Source organism: Cheilinus undulatus, linkage group 11 (genome assembly GCF_018320785.1).
Source record: "Cheilinus undulatus linkage group 11, ASM1832078v1, whole genome shotgun sequence".
Lineage (NCBI taxonomy): Eukaryota > Metazoa > Chordata > Actinopteri > Labriformes > Labridae > Cheilinus > Cheilinus undulatus.
In genome coordinates, this window is record NC_054875.1 from 44213114 (window position 1) to 44231000 (window position 17887).

General features: G+C 39.2%; 1 protein-coding gene across 2 annotated transcripts in view; it reads right to left on the reverse strand.

Annotated features, from left to right (window-relative positions):
- pkig (protein kinase (cAMP-dependent, catalytic) inhibitor gamma) overlaps nt 1–17887 on the reverse strand; it is a 56099-nt gene that overhangs the window by 12579 nt on the left and 25633 nt on the right. The window contains exon 1 of one of the 2 annotated variants that reach the window (XM_041798418.1): nt 7836–7924. The exons of the other annotated variant lie outside the window; for it this stretch is intronic. The gene's annotated coding sequence lies outside the window, so the exon portion shown is untranslated. Of the gene's footprint in view, nt 1–7835; nt 7925–17887 lie in introns of those variants that run through there. 2 annotated transcript variants of the gene reach the window in all.

Sequence of the window (17887 nt, forward strand, 5' to 3'; positions counted from 1 at the left end):
TAAAAGTCTCAATTTTGCACCTGTATGGGAAAATCCAGCCAATACTCAATCTTACTTGCAGTAAAACTAAACCACCCATGTAGCTACAGCCTCTCTCTCTTCAAATGATGCTGATTGGTCCAGTCATCTTCTGATGAGGATCAAGTGTTTCAGCTTCGCATGAACAGACAGACGTGGAATTTAGAGAATCCAACAGCTTTGCAAGGTTACTTGTCTGATGAAAAAGGTGGCAATTTTTTTTTTGTCAAAGGCCGAGCACTTTCCAACTTTTCAAAATTTAAAACAAGACAAATAAAACAAGTACTAAACACTTCAACAGCCCTACTTTCCAACCTCTTAAATTACAAGTTTATGCCAATTTTGACATACCAAGTGAAACAAATGCTCCATTGTCTGGCAAATTCACCGTGAACTCAAGGCTCCAGCAAGTCTGCCTCATAAACCACGAGTTGTTTTTACTATCAGGATAAAAACACGACGCGATAAAAGCTGCTCAGACACCTGGATTGTTTTTTAAAGGTTCCACTGCCTCTTCGAATGGCAGCTCGCGTGACAGAAAATGCCCCTATTTGATTAAGTCACATCACAACATTAAGAGTTGCAGTTTAAACTTTTTCTACAAAGTGTGGGAGATTTAATTAGAAGATTTATCGTTCAAACAAAATGTTGTTTGTCTGTCTCGTGCAGCATTAATTGTGTTTGTGTGTCTGTTGTTTTTGTCTTTTTCTCCTTCACTGACTCTGTTGCTATGTGGATTGTGGAGCTCCATCTAATTGCCATTTGTTTGTTTAATTAGTCTTCCTGCCTGCGCATGTGGATCAAATCCTACCATGAGATCATTAACAGGTTTCCATGGAGGGACGGCGATGATGATGATGGTGATGGTGTTCTTCAGCTCGTGTTTACTCTCCTCTCCGCCCGGCTGCAGGTCTCAGCTGTGCTGCCAGCACTCTAACGTCGCAGCGTTTTAAAAATCACTTTATCCCTGATGTTCACGGAGCTCGCTGCGATGATGAACGTGTTTGTGCAGAGCTGGTTGGCAGACTGAAGCAGGGCGGGTTTGATGTTGTCATGGTTGTTGTTGTTGTTCACCTGCTGTGATTTGTTTAATGTAAATGAGCATGTAAACCTGACCTGGAGGTTGATGATCTGTGAAACATGCTGATGACCTTCTGCGTGGCTGAACTAAGTGCTGCTCTCTTTGCTGAGTGGAATAAAACAACCATCATGCACTCCTTCCTGGGCTGCAATGAACAATTAAATGACTCCACTCATTCTTATCCACTTCTTTTAGTAAGTACTACGAAATTTCAGAAAAGTGAAAATATCACATCATCAACTTAAAAAAGCCTAAGAGGATTTTTTAATTTTGGGGGGATAATTATTCCACTTCCATTAATTAATTTCTTCTGTGTTTGTTCTTCTCCTTGCATTTGAAATGACTGAACGAAATCTTAATACCCCTTGAGGATAATTAAGGTTTGACATTACATTTATTGGGATTTACTAAAACAGAAAGCAGTGATTCTGCACTAGGGTGGACAACCCAAGTATTTTTGCTGATTAAAAAAAAAAACCCTACAAAAATTAAACATACATGATTGCAATCTGCAGGACAGACATCTATCCATCCACTAGTACATCATACTTGTGAATGTACCAACTACAGTGAGACATTAGTTTGAATACATATGCGGTTGTTTCAAGTTTTTCTGCAGCGACAATGTCACCCTGTACTTCTGCACTACAGTAGAGAGTTTTTCACCTGGTGGGCCGGTACCCAAGAGTGGATTGTGAAGCTCTTTCTGGGGCTTATCCCAAACTTAGAGGGTCCAGGGGTAGTTTTCACTTATCAGGTAGTTACATGCATTATTTCCAAGCAATTTTAATGTGAATTTAGATTTAAAACACCAATAAATTGATATCATTTGGGCAGAAATGACACATATTCTTCCTTAAAAAAAGCATCCTTTACAGCCAGTATAAATGATTTTAAATTATATGGTTCTCAGAGTGTGCCCATCATTCTAAAACCATAATACACTTTGTTAAAAATCAATAGTTTTCACTTCTTCTGCCTAAAACATGATATGAAGAAACATTTCAAAGGGCGGGTGGTGTTATTATTATGTCTTTATATGAACCTTTTAACCTTTGTTTCGACATTTTTTAATTCTTAAAACGGTTCCCGAGCTACAAAATTTCATTGCACATAAGCAGTTACAGGAAAAAGAAAATTTAACACATTTTTTTAAGCAAAGTAAATGTGTATTTAGCGAGCTGCCACTACTTCCTGGAGACTGTATATTCCATAGAAGAAGAAGAGGAGTTACCTTCAAATACAGATAAAATGTGAAAAAGAAGCATCTGCTAGCACTAATTAAATGAGAAGAAAGTCTCTCTCCAAGAAACTTTCCTTGAAGTTGCCTTGAAGTTGCTTGTTTTGCTGAGTTTGACCTTGAGCAGACCACCGTCTGGTAAAGTTTGTCGAAAGTCTAAACGCAGCAGTGAGACTAATTTATTCAGGTAAGCCAACAGACACACACGGCAGAGTGGAAGCTGTGTTCTTGCTAAGTAAATTGCAATGGAAGCCTCAAACATTTACTGAAGAGGAGATAAAATTAAAAAATCATCCCGTTATTTAAAATGTTGAATTAGATGTGGTTTAAATAATAATGTAAGCTTGTATGACAGACCCATTTAAACTGAGATCACTGCCTGGTGGTTTTATACCAACATAAAGCTATACAACTGCCAAACAGGGAAAATACAGTGGTAGGTTAAGAAGAAGGGTGATTTTTGACTTTAAATCTCCAAAGGTCAACTTTGAGTCAGAGTGGACATTTTTGAAGAAAATCCCTCAAAGCAATCTCTGAGATATCCTGCATGGTCAGAAGCAAAAGACAAGCATGGTGCCTCATGATCTTGACCTTTGACCTACAGCTTACAAAAAATAACCAGCTTATCCTTGAGCTACAATGGACATTGGCATCAAAAATGTCAAAGTGGATATTTACATCTATTTTAAAGAAAACCTTTGAAAGTGTTCTTAAGATATTACAACCTCAAGCAAGAGACAAACATGGGGCCTAATGATCTTGACCTTTAACCTACAACCTCCAAAATATAACCAATACATCCTTGAGTCGAAGTGGACGTTTGCAGCAAGTTTGACGAAAATCCCTCAAAACTTTCTCGAGATATCGTGTTTGCAAACAAAGGATCATTATGGGAACCGAACACATTGATGTTTACTTCCAAAATTGTATCTGTTCCTTCTTGAGTCAGAGTGGACAACTATTGAACAACTGCGATATCATTCTAACAAACAAGAAATCAACATTGGGTACAATGACAGACTTATGACCCATGACCTTAAAACATAACCAATACATCCTTGAGTCAGAGTTGGTATTTGCACCAAGTGTGAAGAAAAACCCTAAAAGCTTTCTTAAGATACTATGTTCACAAGCAAAGCATTATTCTGGGAACCAAACACAGTGGCCTTCAAACTCTAAAATCTTATTTGTTCATTCTTCAGTCAGAGTGGATATTTGTGCAAAGTTCAGACAAAATTCCTCAAAGCCTTCTAGAGATATCTTTTTTTTTACAAGCATGGAATCCACATGGACCCCCAAGACCAGGACCTTTAACCTATGAACTCCAAAGTGTGTTGACATTTGCATCAAGGAAAAAGAGAGTCTGCCTTTGCATTCTTGAGATATAAATTTTACAGTCATGGTCTCAACATAGGGTCCAATGATAATGATTTTTGACCTCCAAAATCTAACCAATACATCCTTGAATCAGAGTGGATGTTTGTGTAAAGCTTGAAGAAAAATCCTCAGTTTTCTTTAGATTGTGTTCACCAGCTAAGGTCGAAGATAGGGCAGAAACTGGCCTTGAATGTATGACCGTCAAAATCGAACCAATTAATCTATAAGTCTGAGTGGACTTTTACGCAAGCCTTAACGAAAAATCTCCCTCAGTGTTTCAGAGATACCATTTTTACAAGCGAGAAATTAACATGGGGCCCAACAACCTAGACCTTTGACCTCAGACTTCTAAAATAAACAAAATTATTCTGGGTGTCAGAGTGGATATTTGTGCCAAGCCTAAAGAAAGTCTCTCAAAGCATTCTAGAGATATCAATTTTACAAGCAAGGAATCAGCACAGGGCCAATTTATATTGACCTTTGACCTGCAACATTACTTCCCTTAAGTCAGAATGGAGGTTTGAAAGTTTGAAGAAAAACCCTCACACCTTACTCAAAATATAGTGTTCACAAGGAAGGGATGAAAATAGGCCCAAAGAACTTGACCTTTGATCTTCAACCTCTAAAATCTAACAGATACACCCTCGAGTCAGAGTGGACATTTGCTCCAAGTTTGGGAACCAATGGCTTTGCCTTTTTACCTCCAAAATCTCATCTGATCATTTTTTAATCAAAGTGGAAATTTGTGCAAAGATCAAAGAAAATTCCTCATTTTTTGATGTCATGTTCACAAGTGAGGGTTCAACAAGGGTCTCAGTGACATTGACCTTTGAGCAAAATTGTCCAAAACCATCAGTTTATCCTTGAGTGAGGGGTTTGTTAGGGCAAAGAGCTACTGCCTTCAAACTCTAATCAGTTAGTGGACATTTGTGCAAAGTTTGAAGAAAATCCCTCAAACCTATTTTGAGTATTGCACTCACAAGGACAAGCGGACAACAGAAAGACAACCTGAAAACATAATGCCTGGCCCCTGGCTATAAAGGTATTCCAAAAGAAGCTGTTTTCCACTTATTTACTGTATTTTTGTGTCTGTAGAGAGGAAAAAACCCAAGCACTGTGATGAATGACAGATTGTTTTGTCTTACAAATTAGATCTGGGGATGGAAATCCGGCTAAGCTGCTGTACTCTGCGGGTTTAGAGAAGACCTGTCATTAATTTTAGTCAGTATACAACAGAAGAACACCGCCTGTTTACATCTCCCTCAGGGAAACCAGATCTGTGATTTTTCTGACCTTTTACACAGATATGATGAGTCTTGCATCACCTCCAGCTTTCTCATTTTAATCTCTGAACATCTCATGACCGCATTCCTGAATCATCTCATCCAGCTCTATTAAAGAGTGTCCTAGTTAAACAAAGAGACTGTCTTCATATGAAAGGCTGCATGAGTGGAAGGAGGGAAACCTGACCCAGCTGCAGTCACCAGACAAATGTCACAGGTGTGCATTTTCACTCCAGACAATAACAACTCCATCCTCAAAGGGAAACAGCTGAACTCAGTTTAGCCCTCCTCTCTCTCTCTCTCTCTCTCCTGCTCTGCTTTGTGTGCGTGGATCGTTTCCGACGTGGGGATTCACTCTGCAAAGTTATTTCAGGAACACGTCCTGATTGAAATTCTGGTAAATCCTCTATGCTGGGAGAAAAGAGCTGCATTGTTCTGTCAACACAAAGAGCAGAGTACAGTTCAATCCTACATGACATGTTTGGACATGAACAGTGACCACACATGTAAGCGGAGAGGTTTCAGCACACAGATATTAGAAACATAAGCCTGTGGGATCACTGGGGGAACATGAGTCAGCACAGACTCTTAAATCAGCCCATTAGAGAGGCAGGCTCACTGCGATCCCGCCGGAGCCTTTTAAGCCTGATTTGTGTGTAATAAACTCACATTATCTGCAATAACACACACAAAGACCGGCTTCTTTGCTGACTTCGGCTTCCATTAGAGACGTCTACGTGAACAATTTCAGGTCTGCCAACTGTTTCTGCGGCATGTATTGATAAGACTGAAAGCGCTGAGTGTTTCACCGGCATCATGTAGTGAATGAACTTTTCAACCCTCAATCATTCTGTTTCTGAGTTTCATTTCAATGTGCTCAGAAAAAGTTAGCATTTTCACAATATTTTCATTTTAATTCAGAAATTGTTGATTAAAACAGAACAGTAAACCCTTTTCGCTGCGACAACAGCTGCACTGCTAAGTAGCTTAACACATCAAGTCTACATGCATGGTAAAGTTGAGCTTCTTATTGCTCAGTTAGGCCATAATTAACTGGACTACTGCTCACAAGTTGTACAGTGAATGGAGGAAAATAAGGGATGTGCAAAATTAGCAGGCTAAAGTATAAGTCCTTGGCAGTCAGTACCAAAATTATCAGTCAGTTAACCTGTCAGTCAAGGCCCATAATTCCCTTCAAATGCTTTGTCTAAACTGCAATACAAACCCCCACCACTAGCAGCCTCTACAGCGCATGTAATGTCTACTGCCTTGCTGCCACAGTGCCATTTAATCCAACGTAAACAACAAGAAATAACACTGATAACAACACATAGAAGCAGGGCCGTTCAGCACAACTGTGATCCAGAAAACAGGGATAAAGTTGCACATAGGTTGTGTCAGATATGCTCACATATAACTGGGTTATTCTGAAGATATTCAGACCCAGGAATGTGGACACACAACTGGGCGAGAAGGAGAACTGACACAACCCATGTTGAGCTCTAGATGTCTTTGCATGTACGGGAAAATAATCTGTCGAAAAAATAAAGTCTACACCTTTAGAGCGGAGTAAGGGGTGGCTGTGGCGAGTAAGCATGGCCTAAGGCATTGGTTCCCAACCTGGGGTCCGGGCACCCCTAGGGGGGTGCCAAAGATCTCGGGGGGGCGTGGGACCCTGTCTGCTCTGAAGTTGTCAAAATTAGATGTACAAATATGTTTCAGAATCATGAATAGAAACACAATATATTAAAGCCAACCTAAAATATTTTTAAAAATGGAGAGAATCTGTCATTTTTAAGCTAAAAAGTGAAAAATTTCAGGGGAAAATGAGATTTTACAGTTGTTTATTTTCCAGAGAAACAACTCTGGATTTCAAGGTTTAAAAAATAGGAAATTTGCAAGACAATGTTGCAATTTCCAAGTTAATGAAGTCTTTAATTTTGACAATAGAAACTCAAAAATGTCAGATTTTAAAATCCTTCAATACAATTTAAAATAGTGTTTGGTTAAATATTTACAAGCAAGCAAACTGAAAATACTGGTTGAATTTTTGACTTTATAATCACAAAACACTAAGGTTTGGTTCACTTACATTTACGACTTTTAAAGGAACAAAATGTCTACTTTTCTCTTGTAAGTTAACAACTTTTAAAATTGAGAATTTAGAGGTTTTATTTAAAAAAAATGACTAAATCATCTAGTGTTTTTCAGGAGTTTCCCTGTAGTAATAATGGAAAGTTTACACATTGATTTTCGTCAAGAAAAAGAGTGTGTGGGCCTATTATGTTCAGATTTTGTCAATAAAAACAATTTAAACTGATTTGAATTTTTCCGAGGGGGTCCTGGGGGGGCTTAACTTTTCAAGTGGGGGGGCCCTCAGGAAAACAGATTGGGAACCCCTGGCCTAAGGTATGGTCCAGACAGGTAGTAGGTTTGCCACGAGCCCCTGGTCGTGCTGTGGCTGTCCCAAGGGTGTGCAAACTGCCAGTGGTCTCTGGGTGCATTACCAAAGGTGAAAAGGCCTGGATAAAAGGATGCCAACGAGCTTGACCTTGGGTGCCGAACAAAACACACGTGTGTTGAGGCACTTTGTGCCCTGTGGTGAATCCGTAGTACCCTACATGCCTAAAACTTGTACACATGACTGTATTTTACTCTCTACAGTATGGCCAATGCAGTATATGCTATCCCTCTACATTATGGTGATATCTCCTTTTGATCGGCGTAAAAACAGATCCACAACATCTCACTGCTATCTCAGCCTTCGTGTTCAAACTTTAAAATGTAAGACAAACAAAGATGGAGCCAGCCACTGAGATAAAACCGTCTATCTTACCAGAGTAATCAGAGCTGCTTTATCTCCTCCTGGGTGTCACATTTAAAACCCAAACTGCTTCCAAATCCATCCAGCCTGCAGTCCTCTCACAGTGTTAGACAGTGAAGGCACCATCACAGAGTGTTTCTCAGCTCTTTGCCCTCTCGCTCGTTGCCTCTCAGCCCCCTCCGGCTGTGGTCTGGGCTCTGTCTGTTCACATGATGTCAGCAGCTGCTCGGCTGACAGCGAGCCCGCTTCAAACACAAGGGAGCTGTATTTCCTCGTCCGGATTAGCATTGTTGGCCATCCTCTCATAAATAAATAAAAGCCTGGTCCATTCAATTCTGGTGTGTATATTTGCCCCGTATCCTTCCTCTTCTTCTGGGATCCAGGCTGGGTATTAAGGCGTTATTTCCCATGGTGAGGTCAAAACTGCAACTTTCCAAACAGTAAAACTTTTGCTCTTTAACACTCAGCCTTTTTCAACAACTCAGTGAAAACTTTTCCATCTAGGGAGACAGAAATTTCTGCAAGTCAAATAAGATTTCCTCTCTCTATTTCCCTCTCTAGTAAGTTTTAAGTTGCTGTCGAGTAACAGAAGAAGTCTCTATTCTCTGTCAGACATGCAGCATTATCACTGATAACACTCGATACTCAATGCAATTTTCCTCCTGCCTTTCACCGAGCACAGATATGGCGAATGATCACTGCCACTCTCGAATAATTGCCGCCCTAAATGAGTGTGCTGAGCCCCTGCGCCTGAAGGCATCGTGAATCAGCTGGAGAACAGGAGATAAGAAGCCTGACTGGGGCCATTAGCATCAGCTGCTGTGGAAAAGTCCTGAGTGAACTAATGAATAAAACAAAAGGTCCGACTAAAAGGCTTCTTCTTCTTCAGAAAGCTGCCGCCAAATCAAAAATCGATCACGCCCGGACAGATTATCTCAGGAGGCGTTCAGACGAGCAGCCAGAGGTGCAGTTCTTCACTTCAGTGATCAATTCTCCCGTTTGTCTCCCGTGAGGGATCAGAAAAACATTCATATGTATGGCTTCACTCCAGAGACTGTTATCAGCCATTAAGGAGATGACAGCCACTCTGTTAAGGTGACCGCTGGCATGTTAAGTAGGGCTTCAATTAAGGTTTTCTCTTCTCTGATTGTTGATTAATCCATGCTGGCTTTGTCGATAAATCAATATGCGGTAAGGTAGTTAAATGTAAGAAAACAAGGGAAAAAACTTTGGAAACCATCTTTTCTTTTGCTTTAACATTTAGGCAACTTTAAATGTACAATATTCATTCAAATATGGATGAAAAAAATGGCGTTTTGGGTGACTGTAAACGATACTTTTTGAAACCGGGTCCCAGAATGCACAAATCCTTAAACGACAACCGTTGCATCTCCGTGTGGATGGCCAACCGCATCTTTCTTGAAACAATTACGTCACACATAGCATAGCTCTCTTAAGACGCTTGCATGGGTCCGGCCAAAACAAATATGGCGGATTACAGGGTAGTGTTCATGCTGCAGAAGCTACTGAGCTTGTTATGGCTTTTACAGCAAAATCTGATGCACCTTTACCACCACTCTGAAATGCATACACCAGATGTTCTTAAATCCAGCGTGGAGAACAACCAGAAGGTCAACTAGAAGAAAGTTTGTGTCAGTTTTCTGTGATCTTCTTCTCTCTTTTGGTGCATTTCCGTGGCAGCGTTACAACGCCACATACAGGCTTTGCCTATGCACTACAGCGTTTTCAGTTGTTTTCGGTGGTTCTGTGCTTACGCTGTCATTTCCTAAAATGATCCCGTCTTTACGAAAAACTTTTTAAAACAAAACGGCAATATATCATTTTCGTCTCCATGGGGACGGGGCCTCAGGTTCAATCCCATAATACGGCAGTCCAGCTAGGCATTTCCAGGTCAAGTAGGGACCAGATGCACTGCTCAGCACTCGTCTGAAATTGAAGACTGTTCATTAAAAACTTAACTCCATACAGTGTATTTACTAAAGCATAAACAAGCCTTTTGGTTTCATCGATGAATTTCCAAACACACCAACACATGCACAAAGATGTGCAGGAAGCAGCAGGTTTGGTTTAATAGCTGCTGAAGTCATGCAGATCTCAGTCTGCTGTGTATTTATATGACTAATTTCATTTCAGCCATTAAACACTTCATGATAAAACCATCTTTAACGTGCAGAATATACGATGAAAGTAAAAGATGCTACAATGTGAACTTAAACAGAAATCTAAATTTACTAGAATAAATAATCCAGTTTTCTACAGTGTTGATTCTCTATATGACAGGCAGCATCACTGTTTTCAGCAGGAGCAAAAATTGACTCTGCTCATCGTCAGTCTACAGCCGGCTCAGCGGGGATTAAAAGGTCGAGGATTCAGTCTAGTGCTACGGTAACCTGAGCCTCCATGTTAGATAAATCAATAACAATGTGTACAGGACCTGTAAGGTCAAGTGTCCACAAACAGAGGGTCTACTCCACTTTTTCTCCAGGTTTAATAAAGCAGGTGAGCTGAGGTCAAACACATGTGGGCCCCTCAGTGATCATCACCTGCAGTAGAAAATGTTTAAGTTCAACAATCAGGATGAGCGGGAGACAGACATCAAAACTATGAAATGATAATTAACATAAATCACTGTAGAACATGCCTCTCATAGTAGGGCTGGGGAAATATCTAGATTTTAGTCCAGTCCTGATCCCAGTGCTGTCGGTCTCTACTATCTAGTTAAGGCAAAAAGACCAGAAAATAGTCTGCTCACCTGCTGGATAAAATATCAAAATTACACCCAAAAAACAGTCTTTCTTGACTGGAGATTAAAACCTATGAGACCTTATCTTTAATCTGTTATTAATGAATAAATAGCAGTGATTTTAATAACAGCTCCCACATTTAACAGCAGGTAAAATGACTGTAAAAGTGACTAAAGTAATGAGTACGGTTTTAAGTGACCAGAAGTGAAATAAAGAATAAATAATTACTGTTTTTATCTGCAGAAAACTTCAGAACTCTAGTGATTCTGGTGTCAGTAAGTGAATGCAAATCAGTATTTAATGATGTGTTTTGTCTGTCTTCAAACAGGCAGACACAAATAGGAGCATTAATACTCCATGAAGAGTAGAAGGAATATTTGAATAAGAAAAATGAGTAAAAGATAAAACTGTGTTCACATCAAACACTGGGAGGACTGAATGATAGTAAAGGAACTACTTGACAACTGCTTTGATGCTAATTATCTCACATTTAGGAAGGTCACTGCTGCTGTCTTTCTGCTGAAGCATCATTCAACTCTCAAATCTGTCCTACCACTGTAAAGCTTCACCAGGAATACAGTTAGCTTAGCTTAGCATCACAGCTTGGTCTAAAGCCCCTTTCACACATGAACAGCAACTCTTAAATTTCCCAGAATTATGCCCTGGTGTCCTGAATTTAAAGTAGAATTTGTCCTGCCAGCATCCTCATAAATGGTCCTGCTATGTGCAGAGATTTCCTGGAATGATTGCTTTTTTGCTTGACCCAACAACTCACAATTAAGAGGACATTTACTGCAGGGAAACCAAATTCTCCAAATGTCAATGATTGATTTAAAACAAACTGAAATCCGGGAGCGACTCTGTCAAATTCAGTATAACATCACATTTATCTGACAAGCTGCTGCACAGGACGTCTTCTACTAAAGTCGAACCACAGGCCTGACTCCTGAGATACAACTACTAAATCACTGGAGCCAGTCATCTGTGTTTGAGTTTTCAATAAGGAAAAGTGCTGTAGAGAGAATTCCCAGCTAGTGACTGATTTCAGTGCACCTTTTTACATGTGTGCTACTCTAAATGATCTCTGTGCAGCCCCCTGTCTCTTAAAGCTTATGCTAAAGGCTACTTGTATAAAGCTACAGCTGTATGAACTCTGCTTTCTGTGCACTTTTTAAAATACATATAACTGTAAAAATGTGTCTGATAACTACAATATATTTTTAAACACAGAAAAAGGCACAACAAAATCATTCCTTTACAGTGTTGAATGCAGGGAGGTGAAAAAAAATGCTCAAAATATTTCTGAGGAGACATCCAGACCCCTGACCTGGTGGTGCCTACTATAAAATAACCTGACATGCTCGGTAGACGGTTTCATACATCCATTGCAGGGATATATAATGCTTTTATCTGTGAAATTTCCCATACAACATTTTTGGGAAGAGGAGGACTTTTCTAAAAAGTTATTGGAAAGTGATTGGACGAACATTCTGTCTGTTGCATTACAGGCCAATTAGGCGTGCGCAGCTGTGATTGTAACTTGAGTATGAAACACAGACCAGAGTGTAGCTGCTGTAATTTATGAACAGTGGAGCTTGTTGGTGGATCAAACTCACGTCGAGGCCAGTCTGGAGAAATGCAAAAAGCTGTTCTCTGCCGAGAGAAGCTTTCAGTGTGGGTCTTTGATCTTGTTTAAGTAAAGAAATGTGGTCCAGTTCTGATGAAACTGCTACTTACTATAGCAACGCCGCAGCTAATCGCTGCACCAGCGGCAGAGGCAGTATATCTCATCTTACAGTAAGACTAATCCCTGCCTATACTTATCCCAAGCTCATGCAGAAGAGCAAAAATGAAAAGCTTTTAGTGCTGTTCTTTGCTCTTTATTTGATAAAGAAATGTGGTCCTGCTCTGATAAAACTGCCACTATACCACAGCTACATCCAAGCTAAATGCTACACTGGAGGCAGCCATTGCTAACAGCTCACACAGTACAACAAACCTCGCCTGTAGCTACCGCCTCATTCTCCTCAAATGACAATGATTGGTTCGAAACATTTTCGGCTCCTCACAAATGTTGTGAATTGGAGCTTTAAAAGATGGATTCGTCTGATGACAGTCCAGCAAATCCATCTGCTATGCAAGGTTACTTACCTGGTGGTGCCAACTATAAAATAGCAAATATTAGGGATGCACAATATCGGATTTTGCCTGGTATCTAATATGCTGATATTTTCTGTTTTTTCTTAGGCAATACCCATGTTTAAGTGTAGTTCAAACCAAAAACTTTGGTCCTTAAAACATGCAATTTAAAGTTTTAGGATAAATACATTAACAAATTTCAGTCCTTCCAAATTCAGCCTTAAACTCCACTAATTTATGTGTTTGGACATCCAATAGGAACAATTGATAGATATTGCAGATATAAATATATGATATCTGCAGCCAAAATATTGTTTGTATACAGATTATTTACTTTTTATTCTAATATCTATACAGATATCATGCCTATAATAGTGTGAATCCCTGGCAAATATTTATTTCATGCATTGGCCAACAGGTTGTTGCAGAAGAAAAGATAAACAATAAAGTTCTGACTGAATTTCACAATACTAAGTTTACTTATATATTATATAAGTTAGAGAGTTTTTTGTCAGCAACTTAAAAATCAGCATTCAAAATCAGAATGAAAAATAACCTAGATAATATATAGATGATAAACCAGCTATAAAAAATTACATTGTGTTTTTTCCCCCATGTCACCCACCAGGGGTGTAGCTAGGGATTTTGGGCCCCCTTAGCCAGCCAGCCAAAAAAAAAACAAAAAAAAAAACATTGCGTGATTTTACCAATTGTATTTTTAACTATAATTTCCCTATATCAATGAGCAATATTTTTACAAAGAAAGGATTAAAATCATTTGTATTATTTCCCTCACATTATATTTTATGTTTATTATCCTATTCCCAAAGTATGACACAATATACCATCTTAGCTTTCTAACCCCCACATTAGGAAAATGTTTAAAATCTTGCAAATGTATTTCTTTATCACTTTTGGTTTTTTTTATGAACCTCTCCTCCTATTCACATTCCTCAGAAAAAAACTTAATTTTCCCTACTTTCTCCTCTTCCATCGTCCTCGTCTTACTCTTATCCATTTCTTCTCCTCCAGGCTTGCTCTGCTGCACAGCGCTAGGGTTGGACAACAATTTTGACTTTTTGAGGGGAGGAGAAGGGGCTCCCAAAAGTTTATTTTACTGTATTTGATTCAAATTTCAGTCTGTTGACCAATTCATTTAGTGGCTTTGATTCAGTAATGATGATAATTACTAAGAAAAAAATAAAAATAATAAAAAAGCACTCTTCATTCCAGGCTTCCGAAGGGCCCCACCCAACCCCCTGTGTCACGCCCCTGTCGCCCACCCTTACTACCATGTAATGTTTTTACTGAAAAATCCGCCCTCTTATTGGATACCGTACACTGATTGGATAAATGAAACTTCACACCTGCAGCATTTACTAATAGAGAAAAGCTAGAGATTAAAACAGACTCTTGATGAACACAGCAGAGTAGAATCACTTCCTGTACCTTAAAAGTACTATTTTAAGGTGAAAAATGTTATATAATGTTGGATGGATGTCCTTTCAGTGACCCAAATGGAGCTCAGACTACAGTGGGACATAAAAACATCGGAGCACTTAAAGTGATTCTAAATGAAAGAACTCACCTATTAACCAGAGGGCAAGATAGCTTGAAAGCAGTCCTGAATGGACATACAATACTTCTACTGTACATAATGTTCTCTTTTGTTAGCACAGCTCACTTAGCAACAGCTGGGTCGATCCTTCAATGGCAGGTCATGACCCAGAGCATGGTAACACAGCTCTGCCTTCACACAGTGCAAACAGAGCATGTAACAGGATCACACACAGGATCAGATAGCAATGTTTGGAGGTAAGTAAAGGTTACACTTCCAGAGGTGTTAGATGTACAACAACACGTCCCCGCTGCATGATTCCCAGTGGAACAAAAACTGAAAATAAGCCGTGCTGGATCAATAAAAGCTGCTGAGATGAGCGTCTGGACAAACAGACACATGAGACTGAGTGGACTGTAACAGCAGGCCGGCCTCGGGCTGTAGGGAATCCCCGGGTCTGGGTTTGCTTCTGTGTGTGTGTGAGAAAATGACGGGCGTGACGGAGTCTCATCAACCAGTCGTGATTCACAGCTGAGTCAGGAGCAGGTGCTTCGACTGGACTCTAAAATGAGACGTGATTACAAGAAAATACATCGTGACGTCTTCATTTAACTTCTCCATCAACAGTCTTGACCCATTCATATGTCAGAGATATATATTTATAAAACCAGGATTTATCAATTATTCAAACATATTAGCTCTAAAACACAGTCAGATCAGCTCTGTGGTATAACGTCTTCAATCTATCACAACAAAAAAGAGAAAAAACGACAAAAGCATCCTGAGATAAGCATTAAGTTCAATTCCTTTTAAATGCAATTTGTTGGCATTAAAAAAGTGAAAGTACTGTAATATTTACATTAAGAAGTTGTTAATTTTGTGGCCTATTATCCTGTTCAAACATTTAGTCAATAAAAGGTCAATCTCAGTATCAATTGCCTGAATTTTGAATTGAATTGAATTGAATTGAATCAAGTTCCTTGTTTTGCCAGACTGCCTAATCAGATCCTAGAGACACTAATATTAAGACACAAATATGAAGATTTTAGAAGCTAACTCTGGAAATCTTTGGTGTTTTTCCTTATTGAAAGACACACCAATGAATTAAAAAGTTGTCATAGTACATTAGTTGTTAGCTTAGCTGATAAAATACCACTAAAATTGGGAAATACAGCAGGACTGACAATGGGCACAGGGATGGGCATTTAAAGCAAAAGTTAGCCTTGGAAAGTCAAGAATGAAATATGAATCTCCTCTACACACACTCTTACTCCAATACAAATAAACAGTTAACCTCATTAACCTTCATTCGCCTTTAAAAACTCTTAACTATAATAATGGACCACTACTGAATGCAGACATAATTATCTTACCTTCTTAGCTTGGCATTGTCGTATATGACAAGAGATACGTGTTATTCAAAGTTAACTAACTTTTGAACCATAAATCTTAGCCACTTTCTTATTTTCTACTCTGAAATTCCTTCATGTGTCGTTCTAATGATGCTATCCACGCCTTCGTAGCTCCTACAGAATGTTTTCTAGCGAGCCTGGAAATTGGGTGACTTTCCAGGGTCTTTGAAGATTAAATCCACACCAGTAACTTCGATATAAGATGTCTTTTTATCCATTTATAATACACTTTTTGATCATTCTGATGCTTATCTCAACTGCCATATCATCTGTTTGTATACCCCAATACACTGTCACATGGGCTGTGACAACCAACGGCAGGCTGTTCCATTGTCACGTCATGCTTTGCCAAACAGCACAATGGCACAGACTTAGAAAATGGAGCAGACGGCCTGAATAACTCATGATAGGGAGAAAAAGACACAGAGAGGCTGGGATGTGTCCCTCTGTGTCTCTGCAGACAGGAACTGCTTTAAATAATGGCTCAAATTCCCAAAAGTGCTGGGATTATTTTTGCAAAATTGTGAATATTTTTGAAGAATTCTGATTCTGTCACAGAATGATTACTTTTTCAATTTTTTGGCCCCCAAAAGATTTAAGAGTTTTTGGAGTTTTAATTTCTGGTTATGTTTTATCTTTGGTCTTTATGGTTTCATAACTTTTTCAAAATTGAAGTGACATCACGTCAGCACACATTCTTAAAGCCCAGGTTCTCCTAAACCAGGGGTGTCTGAACTTTTATCCACTGAGGGCCACATGTTGAAATTTAAAAGAACGGTGGGGCCACTTTCATAAGCCGCACCTAGAGGATGTTAAAGGTATAAACCAGTCTAATGTAGACTGAGATATTCTTTGTGATTGAGTGTGCTCACATGGCTAGTCAGTGGTTGACAAGGCAAATAGCCAATCAATTTAAGAACTCTGAGGAGGCCAGTCAGATTTCAGGGGGACACGGTTGGCCCTGGCTTTGCACATGGAACACTATTGGTGTTACTAATTAGTGGAGTAGTTAATTAGCATTATAAATCAAGGTAAATTATTACTTTGGTTGCTAATATGTTCATCATTTGCAGTGTTGTCTCAGTGTAGTCACAAATTAATAAAAACATCAATAAATTCTTCTTGTCAAAATGTTTGTGTACAGAATTAGCATGGTAGCACTGCCTTGTGCTGAAACTAAGAAGTACAATACAGTCAAGTAAAAGTTTCATGTTCTAATTTCATTTTATGTTCAGGCTAATCAAAAGTGGGCTACGGACCATATTTGGCCCCCAGGCCATAGTTTGGACACCCCTGTCCTTAACAAAAGGATGTTTAGAGCTTGACTGGGCACCATAGGGTTTTTCTTTTACAAGTGTTTTAAGACAAAAAGTCCAGGCTAGACAAAATGGTTAAAGAATAGCTGAGGATTCAGAGGGTTAAGAAAAATAGATTTTTTTAGGATTAAAAGGTAAGTCAAATTTTATTTTTTTTCTAAATAAATACTTTTTCAGTATCTAAAAATCTTTTCCCATCCAAAACTGTCAACATAACCGAATAAAAAATGCAAACAAATAAATGAGTTAGTTTTAGCCTTAACAGACAGGGTTGTAGGATGCAGATTGGGGACTGCTCCAGGATGCACCACTACCCTGATTTTAACCTCAGTGATAACAAAAAAAACTTGTCCTAAAAACTGTCCTAAAATTATTTCTGTTTGAATGGAAACAGATTTTTTTTATATTTATCTAACAAATACAGTCCTAAATCATCACCCAGTTGTCTGACATAAAGGTGTGAAACATGCCAATTAAGCATTGTTGACACATGTTTTCACACCTTTAAATTAGTAATCAACAGCCTGGTTTAGACAGATGTTTTGCTCACAATCACAGAGGATGAAAAGAGGAAGTATTTTCAGTCATAGAGATGCATGGTCATTTTCTGTCAATGGACTGATCGTGTGATAAATTAGTCATTGATTTCCCATTGAGCAGCCTCCTCAGGTGTCACAATCTCTGTTTCTGTCTGTGTCTGTGAAGAAGTGCTGTGCTGGCAGCTGACGTCCCTCCCTCTGTCCGTTCTATCTGTTCTAATTCTACCACGAGGTTGCCCGCCTCTATTTCTGTCCACACATTTAACAACACGAGACCTCAGCAGGAAGCAGGTGGTTTGTTTGCTCTGTTGTTTATGCCCTCTCTTTTCCCAGGC